The sequence below is a fragment of the Mus musculus genome, chromosome X (assembly GCF_000001635.26).
Source record: "Mus musculus strain C57BL/6J chromosome X, GRCm38.p6 C57BL/6J".
Classification (NCBI taxonomy): Eukaryota; Metazoa; Chordata; class Mammalia; order Rodentia; family Muridae; genus Mus; species Mus musculus.
This window is the reverse complement of record NC_000086.7, coordinates 39,113,678-39,132,613: the sequence shown is the minus strand read 5'-3', so window position 1 is coordinate 39,132,613 and position 18,936 is coordinate 39,113,678. Positions and strand designations below refer to the sequence as shown.

Here is an 18,936-nt window from a genome sequence, read left to right as displayed (position 1 = left end):
TTGGGGCCGGCGCTGTGTTCCACTCACCAGAGGTCTTAGGATCCAGTGGGGAATCCTGTGTGGGCCCTTGCGGGTGCTTTGAGTCTTTTAAATAGTTACCTTACACTTGGTTAAATCTGGTTAGTAACACAGGTTAAATAAATGGCTGTTAATTTAACAGAGAATTGTGGTCACATTTTATATTAAATTTATAAACATTAAATAAAGTGTATAAGGTTATTATAATGAAGCCTTTTGTGACTTTTATTATAAAATAATTTTGGTAATAATAAGTAAAAATTCTTATTAGTTGCTAAACTTTATCAAAATTTTATAAGTAGTAATCCAAGACTTTTAAAATCTATAATTTTGATATTTTTTTCTAAATAATTGCAACCAAATTTATCAAAAGTCTACTGGTTAACTAAAATACTTTTTAAAATTAATTTAATATTTTTAGTGTATACAGGTGTTTTGACTGCATGGATGTCTGTGTACCACGTGTATGGCTGGTACTCTAGAAGGTCACAGTCTACTGGGAATCAAATCTGGGTGCTCTGGAAGAGCAGCCTCTGAACTCTTGAGCCATATCTTCACACCCTAAATCTCTACTCTTAAACATGGGATTTTTCACAAAACTCATTTTACAAGTAAATAGTTTTTTTTCTTTGCTTATCTTTAGTAAACACTATTATGGCAAGATAAAAATAGATTCTTAGTTCAAAACTATTATACAAATTGAGTTATTTGTTTCTCTTGTTTGGAAGTTTCCATTTCAAGCTTTATTGCAATTTCCTGCCAAAATTCTACAGAAGTGTAACTTTTTAAAAAAGTGACCCTGTGATTTTAGATGGCTCTATAATACATACCTGAAGTTAACCACAAATTCTACTTAAACTTAGCCTGAAAACAACCATTCACTAATTATTGGCTGCTCAAATGTATCTAAAGAGGTTTGGGACACCTGAACACAGTCATAAATGTTTCACCTTTAGCTCAGATAACCCTCATTAGAACAGAACAGACCAACAACCAGTATAAAACCCAGGTCCATCTCAACAGTGAAAGGTAACCAAAACCTAACTATGGGATGGTTATTAAATCATATTTTCAGAGAATAATTTTAGCAGATGAAGAGAATGGAAGAAAAATGCCAAAGTTTTCAGAAACAGAGTCATATAAACCCTAACAGAAGGAAAAATAGATAAAAGGAAAGGTTTTGAAGCAAGTGTTTTTGCACATGAGTTCTGGTAACTATTGCAAAAGACTATTGATGATAAAAAATTGCACACATACCACAAAATCATATAAGAAAATGCCCAGTCTGTTCAATATAAGCATATTACTGTTGTTAATGAATAATCCTTCTCATTTTTTTAATTTTTTTTTTATTATTCTCTCACACAAACCCTTCCCTCCTCTCCTCTGAGTTTTTCCCCTGCCACCTTCCCACTCCCCCAGATCCACTCCTCCTCCATTTCCCTATAGAAAAGATCAGGCCTTCCAAATATAGTACATCAAGTTGGAATAAAACATTCCCTCATGGCTTGAAGAGGCAATCTAGTAGGCAAAAGAGTCAGAGACACCCCAACTCACACTGTTAGGAACCCCACAATAACACCAAGCTACACAACTGTAAAACATATGTGGAGGATCTAGCTTAGACCCAATCAGGCTCTGTGGTTACTTCTGCAGTCTCTATGAGCCTCAATGAGCCCTGTTTAGTTAATTCTATGAGCTGTGTTCTCCTGGTGTCATGGTCCAGCCTTGACACAGGATCACAGTTCTCAACTGGAAGCAGGGATATCTGGAAGGCACATAATAAGTATACACAGACTACTTTCGGGGTACAAGCTGATGGGCAACTTTTCATGGCTTAAAGTTTCCCTTTCTTCTCTCTCATTCTCTGCTCTCTTTCTCTCTCACTCATTCGCTCACAGTTTGAGGCTTCACACACTCTGCATTCTCTTGTGCTCTCTGCATTTCTCCTGTGCTCTTTTTTTTCTTGAACTATCACACTCATACATACCTCTGTGCATTCCCCCTTTCACTCTCACACACACTCTTCATACACATCTCACACACAGACTACATGTATTCTCCTTTCACTTACACACTCTCCATACACACCTCACATTCACTCTTCACTCACTGTTCACATTCTCTCTTCACTCACTGTTCACATGTTCTTCGTATGCTCTCTCTCTCTCTCTCTCTCTCTCTCTCTCTCTCTCTCTCTCTCATTCTTCATTCACTCTCCACATTCACCTCATATTTTCCTCACTCTCTACTTGCTCTCTACTCGCTCTCTTGCCCCAGTCTGTTATTGATACTCCAAAAGCAGGTTAAAAATAAAGACATCTAGAAACTGCCATATCTGGGGATCCATCCCATAATCAGCCTCCAAACACTGAAACCATTGCATACACTAGCAAGATTTAGCTGAAAGGACCCTGATAAAGCTGTCTCTTGTGAGACTATGCCGGGGCCTAGCAAACACAGAAGTGGATGCTCACAGTCAGCTATTGGATAGATCACAGGGCCCTCAATGGAAGAGCTAGAGAAAGTACCCAAGGAGCTAAAGGGATCTGCAACCCAATAGGTGGAACAACAATATGAACTAACCAGTACCCCCCAGAGCTCGTGTTTCTAGGTGCATATGTATCAGAAGATGGCCTAGTTGGCCATCAGTGGAAAGAGAGGCCCATTGGTTGTGCAAACTTTATATGCAGTACAGGGGAACGCCAGGCCAAGAAGTGGGAGTGGCTGGGTAGGGGAGTCGGGGGGGAGGGTATGGGGGACTTTTGGGATAGCACTGGAAATGTATATCTAAATAAAAAAAAAGAAAAAAAACTGAAAAAATAAAGACATTATACAATCATTGCCATATCAAATTCTAGAGAATAACCGCATTCCACAAAGAATCAAGAATTATGATTGTTCCTCAAAGTTTCAAGCTTCCCTATTCCCAGGCCTATAGACAAAGTAATAATAATTGCAAACTTATTATTATTTAAACTTTAACTTATTATACTTCAGAGCTCAGAACTCCAAGGCCAGCTACTTGCATTTTCTTGTAAAGCTCTAATAATAAATAACATGGGCAAGGCTGCCAAGCAGTGGCCAGAAAGAATCAAGTTAACCCTTAACTCAGTAGTTCTGCAAGCTTTCTCCTTCTGCACATTGCACACAATGACTCTCCTAAGAGTTCCAGTGTTATGACTTAGTTTTACTAATATAATATTTTACATATTCTATACGTGCTCATCCAGGAGACACTCTCAAATGTTGTGCAAAACTTATCTCATAACTTCAATAGATTTTTTTCTTTCTTTGGGTCCCAATGTTGGCTCTATTTAATTTTCTAATAATTTCTTCAAACTTTCTTTGAAAATAAAGCATTAATCTGGAACTACCATTGTTCAGTTACTATATTGTTTCCAAGATGAGAACACACAGCATGCACCTTGGCCATTAGGACTGTGCTGTGCTGTGCTGTGTCCCATGCCTCAATTTTTAATTGTTTAAGAATTATTACATCAAGAAACATCTAGTTTCACAGAATTCACCAGAGCAGAAGGAGAAAGAAGTAAAAAAGTCAGATATAATAGAATAATTATGCACACCAAGGCCAACTGAAAAGCAGTCACGCACAAATAAAATCTATACAGCCATTGTCCAAGGCTAAGGTTAGGAGAAATGGGAACAAATGTTTTTTACAAAGAGCTTCTGTGGGCTACTGAGATGTCTCCATCCTGGCCTACTGCAAGCAGTCCCTTATTTCAGATGGTGGGTTCACTGGAGGGGTGTGTCTCCTGCTTCTCAGTGTCCCAGACACCAACCATCATTTTCTACAAGGAGCTACCACAGGCTTCTAAAATGTCTCCATCCCGACCTACTGCAGGCAGTCCCTGTCATTGTATGCTGCCCCCAGCATCCTGGTATCTCTAATTCCTTTGGTGCTTCACCTCCATCTCACCTAATGTTTGACTGTGGATCCCTGTATCTGTTCCCATCAGCTGCTATAAGAAGCCTCTTACACATTTGTCTTTTTTTTTTAGGTATTTTCCTCATTTACATTTCCAATGCTATCCCATACCTTCCCCCCCCCCCACTCCTCTACCCACCTACTCCCACTTTTTGGCCCTGGCGTTCCTCTGTACTGGGGCATATAAAATTTGCATGTTCAATGGGCCTCTCTTTCCAGTGATGGCCGACTAGGACATCTTTTGATACATATGCAGCTAGAGTCAAGAGCTCCGGGATACTGATTAGTTCATAATGTTGTTCCACCCATAGGGTTGCAGATCCCTTTAGCTCCTTGGGTACTTTCTCTGGCTCCTCCATTGGGGGCCCTGTGATCCATCCAATAGCTGACTGTGAGCATCCACTTCTGTGTTTGATAGGCCCTGGCATAGTCTCACAAGAGACAGCTATATAAGGGTCCTTTCAGCAAAATCTTGCTAGTGTATGAAATGGTGTCAGTGTTTGGAGGCTGATTATGGGATGGATCCCTGGACCTGAAGGGCATTATCCTGAGTGAGGTAACCCAATCACAAAAGAACTCACATGATATGTACTCACTGATAAGTGGATATTAGCCCAGAAACTTAGAATACCCAAGATTTAAGTTATAATTTGCAAAACACATGAAACTCAAGAAGAACGAAGACCAAAGTGTGGACACTTTGCCCCTTCTTAGAATTGGGAACAAAACACCCATGGAAGGAGTTACAGAGACAAAGTTTGGAGCTGAGACAAAAGGATGGACCATCTAGATACTGCCATATCCAGGGATCCATCCCATAATCAGCCTTCACATTTGTCTTTTAAGAATATTTTTGCATAGGGAAGCAGGCACCCGGGCCTGATCTGGGGCACAAGTCCCTTCCGCTCGACTCGAGCCCCGGGCTACCTTGCCAGCAGAGTCTTGCCCAACACCCGCAAGGGCCCACAGGGGACTCCCCACGGGATCCTAAGACCTCTGGTGAGTGGAACACAGCGCCTGCCCCAACCCAATCGCGCAGAAGCTGAGACTGCGATACATAGGAAAGCAGGCTACCCGGGCTTGATCTGGGACACAAACCCCTTCCACTCCACTCGAGCCCCAGGCTACCTTGCCAGATGGGGTGGAAAACTACCCTTGGCACATGCGCAGATTATTTGTTTACCACTTAGAACACAGGATGTCAGCGCCATCTTGTAACGGCGAATGTGAGGGCGGCTTCCCACATATCCCCCTTTTCTTTTAATAAGAGCAATAGGCCACCCATATTAATGAGAGTGGAGATAGAGGTCAAATCCCCAGTGTGCAGGTAAAGGAGCCATGTACAGGATTAGCTCTTAGGCTCACAGGCTTTTACCCAGAGCAACCCTGACCTGCTCCCGTGTCATTTTTCCTGGGGAGAAGGACACTTGGACACTCAACCTTCTTGAAAGATGACATGTCTCCCTAGAATAGGCTCATATGTGCCGCAGAGCCCTTCTACTGCAGTGCTTAGCCGTGCAACTCTCTCGGGCTGCTGAAGCACACTCACTCTATCCCGTGCAATGAGACTAGCCTCGTGGGGTGCAAGAGCTGAATGGCCAGCGACCTATTGCTTAAGCATAGATAACCATATATCAGGGGAAGCACCATGTTCTAGAGCTGCAAGTGCCTGGGCAATAACCACCTTGTCTCTCCTAGTTTGGGCCTTAAGCTTACAGACCAACCAGAGAAGCAACACTAATCCACAGCAAAGTGTATCTCCAAATAATCTCGATCCCACCCATTCTTTAAAGAAGGAAAATGCTGAGGAGATCCAATTGGGTAATCCTTTGGTCAGGGACAGGTCCAAGCGCATGGAGTTGACCTGAATGATGGCAATTCTCAATTCCTGAAGGGTCTGTTCAAATTCAGCCGTCCAATTCTGTAACATATACTGAGAAAGACTTTTTGACAAATTAGCTGCCCTAGTAAATTTCTCATACTGAATGGAAGTAACGGACAATCCCGGAAACTTTTGTTCACATCCCAGCTGAGCTATTTGCCATAATGCATCTAGTTGTTTCTGGACAAGATCTATGAGTTGATTAATTTCTGCCCATGGAGCGTTTTTGGGATTGGAGGATGGCGGCCGCTAAGCCTGCATTGGTGAGAGGTCCCCCAAGCTCCCGACAAACCTGAGCCAGTCTTGTAAACCTTTGTTCTTTCTTGGGGCTATGGCCGCTCTGCATTCCTGCGTGGCTTGCTCATAAATAAGCTATTCTACCAGAGGTGCGGCTTGCTCTGAATCTCCAAAAATATGCTCTGCTGCCTCTGTCATTCTGGCCACAAAATCTGAGAATGACTCCTGAGGTCTCTGAACAATCTTTGTTAGTTGTCCAGTGGCTTCACCTGCTCGGGAGAGCGCCTTCCAGGCCCTAATAGCCTTTTCATCTGATTCAGAACTACTAAGAACTGGCTCCTTGAGCTCATCTAGTGATGAGTATAGGCTCCTTCTCCTAGAAACCTCCGTTGATTGATCTTTTTTCTTTTCTTTTTCCTTCTCCTTCCTTCTAATCTCTCCCCAGGTATTCTTACCTGACCTAAACTTTTCCTCGGGTTCAAGACCCGTGGAAAGGCCTGTATACTTATTTTGTGTACCATATTTCCTCTTTGCTCCTACTCTCTCTCCCCGCTTTACTTCTGATAGATTGTCTTGAATTTCGTCCAGAATCTGCCCTGCCTTAACCGCTTGATAACATGTGAAAAGGAACAAAAAGGCTCCTAACACTGGAGAAAGTTCAAAGGCCAAACATACCTTGTAAAGCTATTTCCCACTTTACTTCTGATAGACTGTCTTGAATTTCGTTAGAAAGTTCAAGGCCAGACTTACCTTGTAAAGCTATACTTAAGGGTACCCTGTTCCCCAGCTGAAGAGTTCTGAATTCACGCAGTTGAATCCTTCTCAACAGTCTGTTTTACGGAACACTTCATTACCACCGTTCCCCAGCTGAGGAGTACTGAATCCAGGCTGGATCCTTCTCAACAGTCTGTTTTACGGGAACCTTTATGACCGTGACCCGCAGTTCTGGTTCCGGAATGAGGGATCTTCCTTGCACCGGTGATGGTAACCGTCCCGGGTTTTCTTGTCCCGGGTTTTCTCGTCCCAGGTCTTCTCGTCCCTGGTTTCAGCACCAACTCTTACACGCGTTCTCGACCGGCCAGGAAGAACGCAACAAACCGGAATCTTCTGCGGCAAAAGCTTTATTGCTTAAATCTTCAGGAGCCAGAGAGCAAGAGAGCTAGAGTGCAAGAGCGAGAGAGAGAATGGCGAAACCCCGTCCCTTTTTCCGGAGAATTATTCTCCGCCTAGGACGTATTACTCCCTGATTGGCTGCAGCCCATCGGCCGAGTTGTCCTCACGGGGAAGGCAGAGCACATGGGGTGGAAAACTACCCTTGGCACATGTGCAGATTATTTGTTTACCACTTAGAACACAGGATGTCAGCGCCATCTTGTAACGGCGAATGTGAGGGCGGCTTCCCACTGTGGACTTCAGAAAATCAAATAACCCCATTAAAAAATGGGGCTCAGAACTGAACAAAGAATTCTCACCTGAGGAATACCGAATGGCAGAGAAACACCTGAAAAAATGTTCAACATCCTTAATCATCAGGGAAATGCAAATCAAAACAACCCTGAGATTCCACCTCACACCAGTCAGAACGGCTAAGATCAAAAATTCAGGTGAGAGCAGATGCTGGCGTGGATGTGGAGAAAGAGGAACACTCCTCCATTGTTGGTGGGAGTGCAGACTTGTACAATCACTCTGGAAATCAGTCTGGCGGTTCCTCAGAAAACTGGACATAGTACTACCGGAGGATCCAGCAATACCTCTCCTGGGCATATATCCAGAAGATGCCCCAACTGGTAAGAAGGACACATGCTCCACTATGTTCATAGCAGCCTTATTTATAATAGCCAGAAGCTGGAAAGAACCTAGATGCCCCTCAACAGAGGAATGGATACAGAAAATGTGGTGCATCTACACAATGGAGTACTACTCAGCTATTAAAAAGAATGAATTTATGAAATTCCTAGCCAAATGGATGGACCTGGAGGGCATCATCCTGAGTGAGGTAACACATTCACAAAGAAACTCACACAATATGTACTCACTGATAAGTGGATATTAGCCCCAAACCTAGGATACCCAAGATATAAGATATAATTTGCTAAACACATGAAACTCAAGAAGAATGAAGACTGAAGTGTGGACACTATGCCCCTCCTTAGATTTGGGAACAAAACACCCATGGAAGGAGTTACAGAGACAAAGTTTGGAGCTGAGATGAAAGGATGGACCATGTAGAGACTGCCATATCCAGGGATCCACCCCATAATCAGCATCCAAACGCTGACACCATTGCATACACTAGCAAGATTTTATTGAAAGGACCCAGATGTAGCTGTCTCTTGTGAGACTATGCCGGGGCCTAGCAAACACAGAAGTGGATGCTCACAGTCAGCTAATGGATGGATCATAGGGCTCCCAATGGAGGAGCTAGAGAAAGTAGCCAAGGAGCTAAAGGGATCTGCAACCCTATAGGTGGAACAACATTATGAACTAACCAGTACCCCGGAGCTCTTGACTCTAGCTGCATATATATCAAAAGATGGCCTAGTCGGCCATCACTGGAAAGAGAGGCCCATTGGACTTGCAAACTTTATATGCCCCAGTACAGGGGAACACCAGGGCCAAAAAGGGGGAGTGGGTGGGCAGGGGAGTGGGGGTGGGTGGATATGGGGGACTTTTGGTATAGCATTGGAAATGTAAATGAGCTAAATACCTAATAAAAAATGGAAAAAAAAAGAATATTTTTGCCTCAACCTTTTCATATGTTCCCAGTTTACTGTAGCATATGCACTCTTATTACAGTATTACGCAAAATAGACATCATTATTCTTTCTCTGATTTATTTCTTCATTCGACACTATGCACTGAGATTAGTTCAATTAAGTGAATGATCTTCATGAGTCACTGGCCCTCAGCAGAGACGCTTCACCTTGCAGTAAATGGGAATTCATACAGAGACCCAAAAATTCAGAAATGTTCAAAAAGTGACAGAGTTTTGAGTGTTCATCTCTAAATGGTATACATTTATCACAACCGACCTCTCAGTGATCTATGTGGAATAGAAGGTAAAATTTCTAAGAGTGGTGGGTGGTCTCAAGGAAATATAGTCTTCCAAATGCAATAAAACTGACATACATATACACAGAAACTATGACACTATGCACAAGACCTTCACCAGTTCAAACCTCCAAAATCCCAGCTCAGAGATTGGCATGTGGGTACCAAGAAACTATTTGGAGCTGGTGACTGATAGAAAGGGGAAATAATTTTTTTTTCTAAAAAAAGTATCATATAGTAGTTGACAACCACTAAATGGATTCTATTGTTCATGTACTTTTTGTTTCCAGATGTGTTTATTCAGATAGTTCCCACTTATCTTGAATCAGTGCTACTTGTCCCCGGAGGCTTTTGTCTTATTGATTATTTTTTTCAATTTGTCTGTTTTGATTTTCATTTTTTTAAATCCTTTGTTGTCCTTTGGTTTTTGAAGAGGAAGACATACTCAGAGTGTGGGTGGAGGATCTGGAAAGAGTTGGAGGTTAAGAGGAATACATGGAAAACTTACAAGTAATGTCTTATGAATAGAAGTTAAATACCCAAATGAATGATGGACTACTTCTACCATAATTAAGACTTTTTGATTGTTTTGTGTAATGAAAGGCCAGCCTTCAGCAAAAATGGAAAATGAAATGAAATACAAGTTCTATCACATGTGAACTTTATAACCTGGGAAAAGTCTCTCTCCCTCTTTCTCTCTTCAATTTTAATTTTAATTTTTTTTAATCTTCAAAATCAAGATAGCCATAATACCTACTTCTGGGATCATGAAGCATTATGTATCACCATTTTAAAAATATCTACATTGTTACCTATCATAAAATAAATGGTTTGTGTATATAACATTGCTATATAATCATAATTAGCAAAGTAAAATGGGAAATTTAAATGTTTTTTGAATGTAAAAGAAGTATATTGAGTTTCTAGCTAGAATCTTGGATCTGGACACTCAATGCCATTGGTAATAAGAATTTTCTATAGTTTGTGTACTATTTTTAAATATATTAACTATGAACATAAAGTTTAAAATTTTAAATTACATGATATGGAATTAAGAGTTCTCCATTCAATAAAAGTATATTTAAATATTATTTTAAAAGATAGGTGTCTGAAGCAAGGTGGAGGAACCAAAGTTTCCTTTAAGACTGAAGATATAAGGACTATAGAAACCATGTAGCTGGATTAACCTTACTTCCAAGAATATGAAGAAAATTTAATGAAGTATGTAAACACAAAGAACAAAGACAGTCCAGAGAAAGGTATGTTCATGGGTACTTTTTATTTTTCCTTCTAACTCCAGACACATTAAGTACTACTGGAGGATCCAGCAATACCTCTCCTGGGCATATACCCAGAAGATGCTCCTACTTGTAATAAGAACACATGCTACACTATGTTCATAGCAGCCTTATTTATAATAGCCAGAAGCTGGAAAGAACCCAGATGTCCCTCAACAGAGGAACAGATACAGAAATTGTGGTATATTTACACAATGGAATACTACTCAGCTATTAAAAACAATGAATTTATGAAATTCCCAGGAAAATGGATGTATCTGGAGGATATCATCCTTAGTGAGGTAACCCAATCACAAAAGAACTCACATGATATGCACTCACTAATAAGTGGATATTAGCCCAGAAACTTAGAATACCCAAGATACAATTTGCAAAACACATGAAACTCAAAAAGAAGGAAGACAAATTATGAATATTTCATTCCTCCTTAGAATAGGGAATAAAACACCCATGGAAGGAGTTACAGAGACAAAGTTTGGAGCTAAGATGAAAGGCTGGACCATCTAGATATTGCCCCACCTGGGGTCCATCCCATAATCAGCCACCAAACACAGACACTATTGTACATGCCAGAAAGATTTTGATAAAAGTACCCTGATATAGCTGCCTCTTGTGAGGCTATGCCAGCACCTGGCAAATACAGAAGTGGATGCTCACAGTCATCTATAGGATGAAACACAGGGCCCTCAATGGAGGAGCTAGAGAAAGTACCCAAGGAGCTAAAGGGGTCTGCAACCCTATAGGTGGAACAACAATATGAACTAACCAGTACCACCAGAGCTCGTGTCTCTAGCTGCATATGTAGCAGAAGATGGCCTAGTTGGTCATCATTGGGAAGAGAGGCCCCTTGGTCTTGCAAACTTTATATGCCCCAGTACAGGGGAACTCCAGGGCCAAGAAGTGGAAGTGGGTGGGTAGGGGAGCAGGGCTGGGAGAGGGTATAGGGACTTTCAGGATAGTATCTGAAATATAAATGAAGAAAATATCTAAAAAAAATGGAAAATAAGAAAACAAAAGAAAATCAAACAAACACCCCTGGATATCTTAGGTGAGTTAGTGAGTTTTCTTTTGCTTCACTTAGTTAATGTGAAAATCATAACAGACATCAATTTAGCGTAGTATCACTATCCATTCTATATTAACCCTATCAGCAGTTATCAAACTTGCCCACACATATCATTTACCTACAGAGCTTTAAGAGTATCAAAACTGTCAGTTGCAGGTTGGAGCTTCTCAGAAGAGAGTTATGTGAGGCTCCTGTCTGTAAGCATAACAGCATCATAATAGTGTCAGGGTTTGGTTCTTGCCTATAGGGTGGGTCTCAAGTTGGGCTGGTCACTAGTTGACTGTTCTCTCAGCCTCTGCTCCATCTTTCTCACTACATTTCTTGTAGACAGATGCAGAGACTCACAACCAAGTATTAGAGAAAGTTCAAGAAGTCTTGTGGAAAGTTAGGGGAAGGACTGAGGGACCAGAGGGTATGTGAATTCCACAGGAAGACCAACAGAGTCAACTAATGTGGACCCTTGGGGGCTCATAGCGAATGAACCACCAATCAAAGAGCATACATAGTCTGGACATATTTAGCAGATGTGGAGCTTGGTCTCCATGTGGGTTCCCCAACAACAGAGCACTGGGGAGGGTGGTGTCCCTAAAACTGTTGTCTACATGTGCTATGTCTCTGGCTGGACTGCATTGTCTGGCCTCAGTGGGATGTAAAGTGAATAAATAAATTAATTAATGGAGATTAAAGAATGTCAAAATGCCTAAGCTATACCACCCAAGATTCCAGATATAAAACACAGAGGTCAGTACTTAATAAATTCCCAGATCGTTCCAGTAATTAGCCACCATTAACAACCATGGTTCTACAGAGCAAATCACCAGGTGACATTTGCTGCCAGGGTAATATTCATTGTTCTTATTTGTTCAGTTTTCATTTTTCTTTGTTCAGGTGGTTAATTTGAGACAAGATCTTAAAATATAGATTGGCTCATCAACTTGCCGTTCTTACTATGTAGGCATAGCTTTCCTCAAATTGTGACCATCCTCCTGCCTCAGCTTCTTTAGTTCTAAAAATATGGACGTATACCATTATATCCAGCTTACCAGCTTAACATTTTCTTACACACACACACACACACACACACACACATATATATATACACATATACACATATACATATACATATGTATGTATGTATTATTAAGAAAGATATGATTATTAAGAAGGTTCCCAGTTCCCAGTTTTCTTGAATCTAGAGCTTTCAGTGTTGCTTCCTCTTGAAGAAGTATCCTTCTGCCAGTCTTGCTTTTTTGCCTGTAGGCTGACAGAGGATAATGGAGCAGCTAACATACAGTACTACCATTTGTGTATGGCTAAAGACCATGGTGATTTTTAAAGCATGTTAGGCATTCCACATCCATAAATTAGGAATTAGGGCTCTTCAACAGATGCTTCTTAGTGTGTCTCCTGTTCTTCTCTTCTGGAGAGGGATGAGGAAGATCTTTTTCAAGTGGCATGTTCTCTGAGGAGGTTGTCACTGATGGAAAGGCCAGCTTAGCATTTTTCCAAGCTTAATAGGACACCCAAATTCCCTGAAGAAACTTTTGTCTTGAAGAATCTTTTTTTTTTAAGGTAGGCTCTAAAATTTTTAACCATAGTGTCTCTAATTCAACAGTACTAGGGCGCAAAAATCCAAATGTGTTTTGAACATGCCAACACGATTTAAATTCCTGAGCCTACTTTAAAAGCTAACAGCAAAAAGCAATAGTACCACAAGTGGTTTATAAAACTGTCATGAATACTTAAAACAGTAAATGCATTGAGGTTTTGGGAAAGAAACACTAAAGTTTCTACATATATAATCTTAATTCTATTTCCATATGTTATGCAATGTTCACAATTTAGTAAGCCAGTTTTAACAGTAATCTAAATGTATACATTAAAATACTTATGCTTTTATTATATGATCGAATATAATTCAAGCAAATTAGCCTAGAGTCATATAAGCATTGTAGACATTGATCATTAGAATGTACAGCTGAGATTTGAAGCATCTAGTACACCGTTCCAAATATAAACAGGCTTTCTTCCTGGAAAAAAAAAGAAGAACTTCATATTTTAAAATGGTAAATACGTTATTAGAAAGAAAGCTAATAAAATGCAACATATTGATATTTTAAATTGACAGGAATTTGGTAACACCACATGATGCCTTTTTAAAGAGAATTTTAAAAAATAGTTTATTCTAGAGCTGAATGTGGTTGACTATGGCACAGGAGCACACAGATCCAGACTGCTGAAAGTACATGTTTCAATGGAGAATGTTTTCATAAAACTATTTCAGTTACAGAACAAAAAAAATAACAAGTCAAAGCATTTTTATAAAGAAATTGGTGGAAATATCAGGTAAGTGGGTTAGATCAATGTAGGAGAATTTCTGTATAGGCCTTGGAGGCTTTCTGACGACATTTTTAGTGTTTTAAATACATTTTTAATAAAAAAATATAATTATAACAATTATCCCCTTCTCTCTCTCCCTCCATCCCCTTCCAGGTACCCTTCTCATGTCATTCCTATTTTCAAATCGATAACCTCCTTTATTTTGATGGTTGTACAAATATATAAGGCAACCTGCTGAGTCCAATTTTTTATGTGTATATGATTTGAGGGCTGACAACTTTGTATTGGATAACCAGTGAGGAGGCTTATTCCTGACAGAAGCTAATTCTCCCTCTTTCAGCAGTCATTAGTTGTCTGTAATTATTTTTTGCCTTGGAGTGTTACCCTGTGAAATTTTTCCCTTCTACCTTTGGATGTTTTTTGATATTGTCACTGTTCAGTCTAGTTTATGTACACCTTTCTAAGACAGATTGTCCCAGAAAATTTCTGATATCCTGGCTCTTATAATCTCCCCATCTTCTCTTTGGCCCTATTCTCTGATCCATAGATACATGAGCTATGACATAGATGTGTCCACTTGAACTTGGCTCCCCAAGGTCTGCCAATTTCTTTCTTGTGTCCAGTTGTGGTTTTCTATAGCAGTCTTTATTTGCTGTGAAAATAAGTTTCTTTGATGAAAGGTGAGAGCTAAACTACACTTCTCTTTGGGCATATGAACAAATAGTCTATATTTAGGAATAATACAGCTTCCACTTTTAATTATAATCGAACTGCTTTGACACTATTTTCTCTAATATTCTATAAAGAAACTTTCAGACTGGGTTTTCTCTCTTTTAGGAAACTTTTTAAAATCTTTCCAAATTCTTGATTCTGGCCCACTTAACAACCACTTACAGTTTGCCCTGGTAGAAACAAATCTGATGTCACTTGAGACTCTTTTTTCTTTCTCTGTAACATTATTTGTGAACTTTCTCTCTAATTATATTTTCCAGTCCTAACCTACTGTTAATGTGTATGGTCAATTAACAAAAAATATATATAACAAAACTCTGCAGTTTCTGTAATTCTTTTCTACTTTCTGGAGCAATTGAAAAATGACTGATCTTTAAATGAGTCAATTATTGTTCCTTCTGAAGTCCACACTATTTCCAACACTACCTTGTTAAAAATGCTTCTAGACAATTTTGCTGTGGAAAAAACACTGCTCAAAGAATAGACTGTTAAAAGATTTGATCCTAAAATGTAAATGTTCCTGAGAAATACTTCAATAATTTAGTGAAAAGGGGCTTTTTGAAGTAAATCAGGTCAGGGAGAGTCCAGGGAGAAAGGCTGATCAGTATACAGTGAGTTGCAGTTAAATAGGAGCAAAAAGTTTGGAATGCTATTACACAATAAGGTCTTCATAGGTAACAGGAGTGTAGTCAACATTCCAAAAGCTAAAAGAAAGGATTTTGAAATATTTCACCATAAATAAATGGCAAATGTTTCAGCAGATATGCTTAATCTGATGTAAACATCATATGCACACACACACACACATAAGCACACACATACACACAAACACACACACACATATATAAAGTGGGATCCAATCAACATGTACATTTTCAAATATTTCATGTAGGAGTTTAAAATACATTTCAAAAATATAGTCAAACCAATTCTCAGAGTGTCATCTGAGTTCCAAAGGTCTGTGATGAATAAGAAGAGAAGAAATAAGGTAGTACCTTCCCTGCAGGGAGTCACTGTCCATGAAGAGACATGGGCATTTATTAAAATAAATCAAAGGAGGAGTTGATACACTCTCTAGTACAACTACAACAAAAATACTTCTGGAATAAAAGAGACAAAGGAAACTATTGGAAGTGTAAGCCTTTTGAAAAGACTTATGGTGCCTTTATTAAAAGGAAAAATAGGATATTATTAGCAAAACCCAAAGGCCCTACTTTGAGACAAAGCTAGGTGTCGCTAAGAAATCCAAAGCAACCAAGAATAATGATTTATGCCATTATTCCCAGCACATGGGTGGCAGAGGAAGGAAGAACTTGAGTTCAGGGACAGCCTAGACTACATAGCAAAATGCTATCAAAAAAAGAAGGAAAAGATAGAAGGAAGAAACCAAAAGATATTAAGGGTTATCAATAAGCACTTGTGATTATACCCACAGATGAGTGTAGTCTTCACCCCTACCTCTATCAAGGAAACTCCATTGCAATAGACAGAGACCACTAGAGAAAATCACAACTTATCAAAATGCAGAGTTATGGAGGCCAGTCTAAGTGGATACATGTTGAGGGAAAAAAATCTCCATGCCTAAGGCTCAAGGAACATTGAAAAAGAGGGGTCAGAAAGATTGTAAGGACTGGGTACTTTGCTATGATTCTGTCTCCTAGGAATCTCAGAAGCTACACCCACTAAGTCTCACTAACATGACTGTCTAAACAGGAGCTGAACAAAAAGGACACTAAAGAACATGCCAATGTGGATAGGAGGGAAAGCTCATAGGACTCAACCTATACAACCTATAGGCAGCTGAGGAATTCTGGGAGTTGGGGAGGTAGTCTTCTCAAGAGCATACAAATTGGTTGTTCAGTGCCCTGAAAACACACATTCAAGTCCATTATATGGACTCAACAGGTTATCCTTATGAATGTATCTAGAAAGCCAGAAAAATGATTGCAAAGGGTGACTTTTCTAAAGGCTCAATGAACATGGAAGAACTCAAGCAAACTTACAAATGAAGTAAAGAAAACAATTCAGAATCTAAGAAAGAACTCTATTCTAGAGAAACCTGCTCATCCAACTTCATTGTTGCTATGCTCACAAATCTCTGGAAATGGAAACAGCCCAGATACCTATCAACTAGTAAACCGATACTGAAAGTGTGGTAAATGTACACAAATGACACTATAAAATATGTGGCTCAAAGTGTGAATCTGGGTTATATCACCCAGAGAAACAAAAGTCACATTTTTTTTTTACAATGTTAGCTTCAAATCTTCAAATTTGCGTATTCCATTAAGAATACCCATAGAGGTCAGGAAATTACTAAAAGCTATGAGGAGGACCTCTTAAGGGAGGGGAGATAGAACACACTGTTATATAAAAGGATTAAAAGAGAGTAATGGAACAAAAAATAAGAAGAATTGAACTGAAATAGGGAAGCAGAGACTACAATAGAGGCAGGAATATAGGGAGATACTACTAATACTAAGATAATACTAAGGAGAGATTGAAGAAGCCTCCTAAGATGTACATATATGCATCACTTAGGGGAACTAAGGTTCTATTCCCTGGTTTCACTCGGTATTCTCTGTCTGTTTCCACAGTGTAGCTACAGTATGATTTATTCAGGTTTCTCTGTTCTTTTCACTATCCCTGCCCTGCCTGTTAATACGTCTTCCCCACCACAGTGAACTCCAACTCTAGAACTGTAACCAAAATATATCCTTTTACTCTTAAGCTGTTTTTGTCCAGATGTTTTATTATAGCAACAACAAAATGAATACAGGCTACAACGTAGATAAACCTAAAAAAATACCATGTTAAGTGAAATAAGTTACACGCAAAAGGACAATAGTTCTACTTGGGTAGCATATCTGGAATAGGTACATTCATGTGGAAAGAATAGAGATTAGGGTAAAACTGATAGCTCAGTCAGTAAGTTGCTTGCCTTTTAAGCATTGGCAGTAGAGTTTAATTCTCTAAAAGACACACAGGGAATAAAAAGTAAGATAGGCATGGTGTTGTATGCTAATAATCTGAAATTGTGGAGGTGGAGCCGTGCAGATATCTGGGGTTCACTAGCCAGCCACTCAGTCTGCTAGACCTTCTGACGAATGATAACCCTTCTGTCAAAGTAAGTGACACAGTCACAAAAGAAAACATTTAAAAATCAGATTATAGTTATTAATACAATGACTGTGGTCAGAATGTTATGGGTTGCTATTGAATGTGATTATGAAGTTCATTTAGATGAAGAAAAATTTTGGAAATAAACAATTGTGGTTTCATATCCTTTTATATGTAAATAATATCAGTAGGATGCATACTTAAAATTGGTTAAAATGACGAATGTTGTGTTTTGCCAAAGCAAGTAGTCAAAACCATATTTCTTTCAAACTATAGTATTCACCCAAAAGATTTCCTTTTTTATTTTCCAGGACAGATACTGCAAAGGTTTGAGTTTGTGATATGCCACCTTTAAGGTTATGTTAAAAACACTAACCACTAAACTGAGTATGGTACTGCATGTCTGTAACTCCAGCAATTAGGTGGCAGGAACAGGAAGATTATTTGTCATTTGATGCCAGCCTGATCTCAAAAGCCTTTTTGCCCTGAAATAAAATAAGAATAAAAACTGACCTTTTAATCTTCTATTTCTAGAAGAGGGCAATATCCACAACCACTGTCCTGGCTTGGATATGAAATACCCCTCACAAAATGCTCAAGGGATTACATAAGAGTTTTGTTCTCACCAACCAATAGTTTCCTAATCTGATGCTATTATTAGGTTATAGAAACTTTCAGAGATGATATCTAGTTAGAGAAAATAGGATGATAGTAGTATGTTCTGGGAGGTATTCTTTCCCTCTCCTTCTCCCTCTCCCTCTCCCTCTCCCTCTTCCTCAGCCTTTCACTCACTCTCTTGCTCTCTAACACCCTAACTCTTTTATTCATGCATTTTCACATTCTATTCCTTCTCCAAGTCCAAGTCCCATCCCCATTCAAGTATGATGCTTTGTTCCATAGCAAACTTTCTTCACCATAATGTTCTGCCTCACTACTTGCTCATAGAAACTGATCAAGGGGACCATACACTGAAATCATGTGCCAAAAGAAATCCTTTCCTTGTATCTGTCAGGTATTTTATACAGTAATGAAAGGGCATAGTACCGCAGATACTAAACTGAGGAAGACAATGGACAAATTCTTGATTTGGGAAAGATAATCACTTTTAAGAGGTAAAACTACACCTAACAAGAGAAGGGGAAACAAGCCATAATAAACATCTAGGACTATAGGGATTTTAGAGGTGTACACAAGAAATGTAAGACTAGTTCATGCTCTGTAAGATATCAGAGATACAGTCCAT

The 18,936-nt window shown here is 39.4% G+C and overlaps 1 pseudogene; it reads right to left on the bottom strand.

Moving 5' to 3' along the window:
- Positions 1-12,702: 12,702 nt before the first annotated feature.
- Gm14551 lies at positions 12,703-12,964 on the bottom strand (annotated as a pseudogene).